General features: G+C 34.4%; 1 non-coding gene across 1 annotated transcript; it reads left to right on the plus strand.

Moving 5' to 3' along the window:
• Nucleotides 1-4,473: 4,473 nt before the first annotated feature.
• On the plus strand, nucleotides 4,474-4,668 carry LOC128593088 (U2 spliceosomal RNA). Its single transcript, XR_008382258.1, has one exon. It is a non-coding gene; the product is annotated as a U2 spliceosomal RNA (small nuclear RNA).
• The last annotated feature ends 2,796 nt before the right edge of the window (nucleotides 4,669-7,464 follow it).

Consider the following 7,464-nt stretch of genomic DNA (forward strand, 5'->3'; position numbering starts at 1 on the left):
TGATATTTGATTCTTATCTTCTGTAATGGAGACCTCCTGATGAGCCTGGCTAGAGGGTCTGTTCTTCAATGTGCTTCCTACTCAACCTTTCAGTCATCATAATTGCTTTCCTGGGTTAGAATCAAACGGACTACAGATGAACACTTAATCTAACCTGGACCTACTAGACTCTATCTTCTAAGAATGTGTAATTGGAAGTAAGAGGCTTCAGGGTTCAGATTTATAATATATAAATTTATAATCTAAGAGAAAGCAATATTCAATCATATGAACTAAGCGACACAACATGTTAGTTTTGAAATAATTAATAGTAAAATAAATGTGTAAAAGGAAACCAGACAAAGATTTGAGATAAAAAGATCTTGAGGGGTTTCCAAATGCTTTATGTAGTCCACATTTGTTCCCACATTTGGGGTCTGGGAAGCTTCCCAACTAACATAATAATGTCTTCTTTTATTCAAGTTGGCATAAGTGGGTCTCTGTTTAACTTAACTTTTTGGATGCAAGTAATAACATCACTATGAACCAACATGTCTCCTATTTCAAGTGAATAAGGTAAATATTCTATAAAGAAAAATGGTAACTTATATTGTCACTTTGATGTAAATAATGAATTCACCCTTTTTGGCGATCAGTTTATCCCTAAGAGAAAGTTAATTTCAGATGAGATCAAACCCAGTAAATTTTCCATAATAAAGGTATTCTCAAGAATCAATCCTCTGCTCCAGGGACTCCATCAACACAGTCCTGATATCATAATATCAGCCTATGGTCACCAGGGAAGATTGCTGATTTTACCAACAGCACTTCACTCAGAATAGTGTGGCTTAAGCAACATGATGAACACAACAATTCTTGGTTGATCCCTACTCAGACAGACTTTCTCTTCCAAATAGTAAATGGTCTTTACCTAAATATGCTTCTCCAAGTGAAACCAGTTCAAGTGAAAATCAATAGTTCTTAAACTAATAACTTTGTGCAAAATGTAAACCATCTTGCTGTGTTCAGTGCAGTCCTACTTTTCAGTACAACTTTCACAGGAGAGTAGATCACAACAGCTGGAAGGATTTCTCCTCCCTATTACTGAAAGGCTCCCCTATAGCTGGAGGTAATGGTAGAGTGAGAAAGACTAGTTATCATGAAATGAAAATTAGATTTCTCCTTCTCAAGGTGTCAACATCAGTGACCTTCCTTGCAAAACCTTTTCAAACTTATGATTAATTTTTTGTTTTAAACAAAATGTTCAATATATGAGGCATTTTGTAAATGACTAGGTTGGAGTTAGTCTTCAAGAAAATCAAATTTTTTTTAATAAAAAACCCACTGCCACTGGCCGTTGCTTTCAGAATGACCAGATGTCCATCAGCATAATCATAATTCATCCTATTCCCCCTCAGGCCCTGACTAGTTCCACTGCACCTGACCTAAATCAGGGTGTGTTAATGATTTGTCTCTCTCTCACCAGTCCAAGTCATACTGATCCACTTTACCACCCACCTCTTTCCCTCTTTTTGTTTACCCATCTTAGACTTTCACTTCCAGCTCCCAAAATGTTGAGTATGATAGCAAATACAGTTTATTTATGTGCTCTTTCTATAGTTCCCTGACTTCTTTAAAGAATGTCAATATATAAAACTCCGAAAATGTAGTTTGAAATCAAATGCACTTAGAGGTAATAAACAGAGATTTTCATTGACTATGGACCATGAATGTAACAACCTTCACTTTGAGTTTATAAATCAAATTTTGGTTGGCACATGGGCTGTAGTTCTTGAATTCCATGCACACTTTTAATAGTTAAGCACTGTGACCAAATGGCTTTTTCCTAGCATGTTTCCTGAATAAGGTGTCAATCGAGCCAAAGGAAAATGTTTGGTATATGACGTGTTCTATGGCCAGTTCAAGTTGACCTAATTAATCATCTTCTTAAGCCGGAGCTTCTAAATGTAGCCAAAGGCCACAGTCCAAAGTTGTGTAACCCATATGGCGAAAGTATGGTTCTACTCTTATTAAGGTGTCATTGTTCATACCTCATTGCAAAAGTATAGAATACAGAACACACTCAAACATTAAAAGCCTAGCACTGTTCTTGGGGTAATTCCATCAGCCATTGGCTATGTAGATGTGCAGTTTGTTTTTCCTATACAGACCTCGAAATGAGCTATATCCCAAAGGGTGCATCAAAACATCTGAAAGATAGTGTGTGTGTTAAAAATGTAACTGTGGTTTTTCTTTCAGTTTATAGATTGGTATCAAGATGCGTACTTTAATCAGAATTTTTGTTATCTTCATGACATTTAGAAAATATTTGTGTAAATCTCACACAATAATTACTGCCTGGAAATCATTTTAAATATGGCGCATTTATTTTCTGCTACACAAGAAAGTTAAAGGAAAACTAGTGCTCTCTAAAACAGTGCTTCACCCAAAGGCAACATCCCTCAGAGTGTATTAACAAAGTGGATATATTTATTTTGTAGTCCCATGAGAAATGATACTCCCTTGCTCAAGCTCATCACATAGAGCAATGGTTTGCAAACTTTAAGATGCATCAGAATCATGGTCAGGGTACTCCAGAGTTTCTGATCCTGGATAGAAGCCAGGTATTTGCATTTCTAACTGATTCTGAAGTAATACTGATGATATTGTGTTGAAGCTGGGACTACACTTTGAAGATTAAAGTTGTAAGTCATTAATAAACAATCTATACTTAGGTGACTCGTATTCTATTGGCATTTATCCATTTAAAATGATCAAATATTAAAAAAAATTTGGGAAAAGTGTTTTTCCATGAAATACATTTTTAAAATCCCTTTTAGAAAAATCTCTTGATAATTTATGAAGGAAAAAAAAAAAGAAAAGAAAAGAATAAAGAAAGTCCATTGAATCTGTGAAAGCAATACAGAAATTGCTAGTGAATGGTTCATAATATGGAGGATTGAGCTACAAATAGATTTTGCCCGAAATCCCTTGTTTCCTAACAATTTATTTCTTCATTGTTTACTAAAGTCACTGAATACCTTTAAACATTCCCTTTAATCTGTAAAGAATTTTCTAATTTGTAACAGCTGATGTAACTCCAAGAAAAAGGAGAGGGAGAGAGAGAAAGCACATGAAGTGTGTGGTAGAAAACTTCACTTGAATGCAGTTCTCAACAATAATGGAGCTAAAATATTTCTATTTTTAAATTCTTTAATAATTTTGTTTTTCTAAGAATAGTTACGTTTTTACGTATGCATACAATTTGGATTTTGTATTCTTCGCCCCATTGCCCTAAGGTCAAGTGAATATGTCCTTACTTACATATGGTTTTTATCTACTCCTGTGGATTCTGAAAGAGCTTTTAAGCCCGCCGCTACTCATTCTCCCTTGCCATCCAACTGGGAAGATATGAGCCAGACAGTCAACGGCCTTACAGAGAGGATGGTCTTGCTCAGCCCGGTGCACACCAGTATGGCCTATAAACAATGGGGGGAACTACTCCTAAGGGGAAAATAAGAAAGAGAACCTACGTAGATCTTTATAGCAAAAATCACTTACTTTATTTCAAGGGTTCTGAAATCCCAACTATGAGGCATAAAGCCCTCACTAAATTGAGTGGAGGCATTTCTGATTTTTATGGTCATTTCAACTGAAACAAGTCTTGTGTTTACCTTTGTATTACCTTCGAGGCAAGGGTTTTAAGAACAAATTAGTGGTACAATTAAGATTATAGGAGAGTATTTTAAACAACTGGAATATGTTTGTTCAATATCCTTCTTGAATATCATGCATGTATCTATTTGTAATCAAGTGACTAATCACAAATAATTTTTAGCCATTCTAAATACATGTCTTCTAAGGACTCCTATTATGCCTCATTAAAATTGTATACTAAGAGTGACATAAATTTTAAAAGAGTATGTAATTCTGGCTGTTTTCATCCAAGTTAGGATGAATTAGCTAATTCTACCACAGAGCTACGCAATAAAAATGTACATAAATTCCTTTTCGATTTCCCACCACCTCAGTCTCCATACTGATAATTCTTTGCTAGCACAAATGTCTCAGATGCGACATTAACATCTAGCTCCTACTATCAGAGCTTCTTTTTTTTGTGACACTAAGAAGGTTTCTTGGGCTTTTAATAAAATACAATGAAATTCATTGTGCCTTTCTTTTTCATGATATTTTTCAAACTGTTTTGCTGTAATTTTAAAGTTTCTATGAACCACGATTTAAAAAATAAGCTCCAAAGTTATATAATATTTTAATTTAAAGAAAAATTTGAAATTCTATACTCCTATAAAATTTGACTTAAATACCTAAATTAGCATGCTAGGAAAACAGAACCAAAAATTATGGAGGGTGGTAAAAATACATACCTGGTAATGAGCACTTTGAAAAACATATTCTAAATTAGTTTAATCCCATGTAAGCTCAGGTCACTTCAATATTAATATGTGATCTTCTCCCTGAGCATTAGACTTACAAATAGAAAACCTTTTGGCTATGATCAGATGCAGTATCTTTTCCTATCAGTTTAATATCTGATACATCCTCTATCTGAGGACAATATATTAAATGGATTTTTGGAGCAGGGAGTTTGAATAGGAGCTTGTTCCATCTACTCCACGCATTGGAAAAAAAAAAAAAGAAAGAAAGAAAATCCACCCGTGTGCTTCTTATATGATGATACTCACTTCACCATGACTTCAGTGAGAAGGCATGTATCAAGATGCAAATGTTCCCAGGTATTATAAACCCATGACATTTCAGGAAAATGGCATGTGCTGCTCACAGGGTATCAATCTTTATTCTGTTTATACCTGGTTTTCAAATTAATTGTCCCCTAACTCACAACAGACTACATGCTTCAAATGTGAAAACTATTTTTATCTTGTAAATTTATGAACATAAAACTTATATGATGCTTAATATATGTAGTATCATCAACCATTTCCTAATGTAAGAATTATGAGAAGTATCTCACATTATTTAAGAAAAAAGCTTAAATATGAATGAAATCTTTTTTGATCTCAGAACTAGGAGAATTATTATATGCTATTTTCTGGAAAAAGAGGAGCTGGACATTTCTTTGGAGGTTTAATAAATGCAGTCTCCATTGAGCTGAACTCTGTAATCCTAAGAACTAAGTGGTATCTATATGCATATCATGTGTTCCATTACAATATTAAGAAATAAACCTCATAAAACATTTCCATCATTTTAAAACTTATATTATCATGTTACTAGTGAAGACTCCTTCCATTAACCTAAGTATCGATCCATGTGTTTCTACGTTGTGCTATAAAATAAAATAACATTGACATTTTCTGTTTTAAAAAAATCAAAATAGTGATATAAAAATGAATTCTCCTGTTCTCTGCCTATACAAGCCATATGAAGAGCTCTATCTACTGATCAAACTAAAAAAAAAATCATTTTTTTTACTTTGATGAGGAACAAATAGGGTATGAGCTTACCCAAATAGCAAAATGATTCTGATTTTAATCTTTTCATTTGAAAAGATTTTAGTCTATTTTTTCTCCCACTTTCATTAGCCTTTAGTAATTTACTGAATATTAAACTCTCTGAAGACAGTCACATGCCAATTTGTCCTTGAACTCCAAGTTTCTAAAACAATACCATTTACAAAGAGATGTTCGACAAATGTTTGCCAAACTGTGGTCTTCACAGTGGTTAAATGAAAAAAACATTTGGCAGTCCATGAATAGGCAAGACGTGTATCAGTAAATTGTCAATCAAGCACTGTGGTTATGAGTTGACATGGCTAAAATCTATGGACAAAATTCAAATTTAACACTTTCGTTTGGCTTTTTCAGCTCACAGTGACGTTCTCAAACTGCATGTTATTGGGAATGTATATTTTTCAGTACATAGCTCTCTCATTTCTTGAGATTTATTTATCCCATATTCAGTTGAAACCAGCATACCCCTACTAAGATCAAAAGCTAAAACATTGACCTTTACATGGGTAGATATTTAAATAACGTTCTTCTGTAAGTATCTATTAGATGAGATTTACTTCATGCCATTTTCAATCAACTGCACAGACAGGCAGTACATATATAAAATAAATTCCTCTATCCGAGCTAACAAAAATATCTCATCTACACTTTGTTTATCCATGGAAAGAAACTGGGCATGTCCTCTGCAGTTTTACTACAGGTCAACTGAAGGGCAGCCCCTGGATGCCTCTGATCCATGCAGACTTCCCAAGGGCCAAAGAACAAGGTCTGTTTGATCCAGCACCTGCTGTGAGCCCATCACTTGGATACTTTTTCTGCAAATTTTTACCAGACTGAACAGAGTAATATGTAAAGAGAAAAAAAGCTCAAAGAGCAATAGGAAAATCAGCAGGAAATCAACAAAAATATCATTAAGAATACTGATCAATCATCTCAGCATTACTTTCCCCAGTACAGCTACTCTTACAATAGGTCAGCAATTGGCTCCAGGACTAATGGACGTTTACAGGTTTTATAGCTAAAAATATTTTTGTTTGCTTCTTATATGTAATTCAGGTACACAGCAAGAAATAACCATGTTGGCTAATCTTTCACTTCTACATAGAGAATGTTGTAAGCAACTGAAACTTGTGCTTGGTAGAATAGGATCGAAGATTAGAAAGTATTTGTGGAAAAAAATTATTTGATCTCAGTACAGTATGCAATACAGTGTTCTATGAGAGAGAAAAGAAAACCTGTATTTCTAAACATAGTTAAGAAACAGCTTTGGATTTGGGATTAGTAAGACTCATCAAATGTCATAGGAGAGTTCAATCAAAAGTGAACTGAAGTCTCAGAGGGTTCTTATGCCCCTAAATTGGTAGAAATCTGTTCAAATTATTTTCTGCCTACTTCTATAAATACTGTCCAAACGGAAGTGACTACAAGGATGGTAAAAGAGCAAGATCATTTTTAGTATATGTATCTTAAGATGCAAACTACTCAGATACCAAAATATACAAAAACTAATAATGATTGGGAAACTAAGAGCAGCGTCTGAAGAGCGGAAAATGCCATCACAAATCTTAAATACATTAACTATTTTTCTTTCTCAGCTACGTTCATTACATCGGGTCTGCCAGGTTGTATTTTTTCAACCATCAGAAAATGCCTCCATAAAGATAGCGTCTTTGTGCTCTAAGAATTCACATTCTAGAGAAGAATTTTAGCTACAAAAAAGAGTATTTGTGACCAGATTACTGCTGAACAGGATAGCTTCTGAAGGAGACAGGTTTTGAGCCGGACTTTGAAGGGTGAACAGGATGTCATGAGGCAGTGCTGGACAGTTGTGTGAAGAATAGCTCTATTCAAACCACACTTTGTATTTCTTTGTTTTCCTCAACTCTGTGAGCAGTGTCTTCACAAAACGGGCATTCACTATGTATGCGTTTCCTACTGAGTCTATTTCATACTGAAGAATTCTATTACTGTGTTAAAGTCTTGGCTTTATATT

Source organism: Nycticebus coucang, chromosome 8, assembly GCF_027406575.1.
Source record: "Nycticebus coucang isolate mNycCou1 chromosome 8, mNycCou1.pri, whole genome shotgun sequence".
Taxonomy (NCBI): domain Eukaryota; kingdom Metazoa; phylum Chordata; class Mammalia; order Primates; family Lorisidae; genus Nycticebus; species Nycticebus coucang.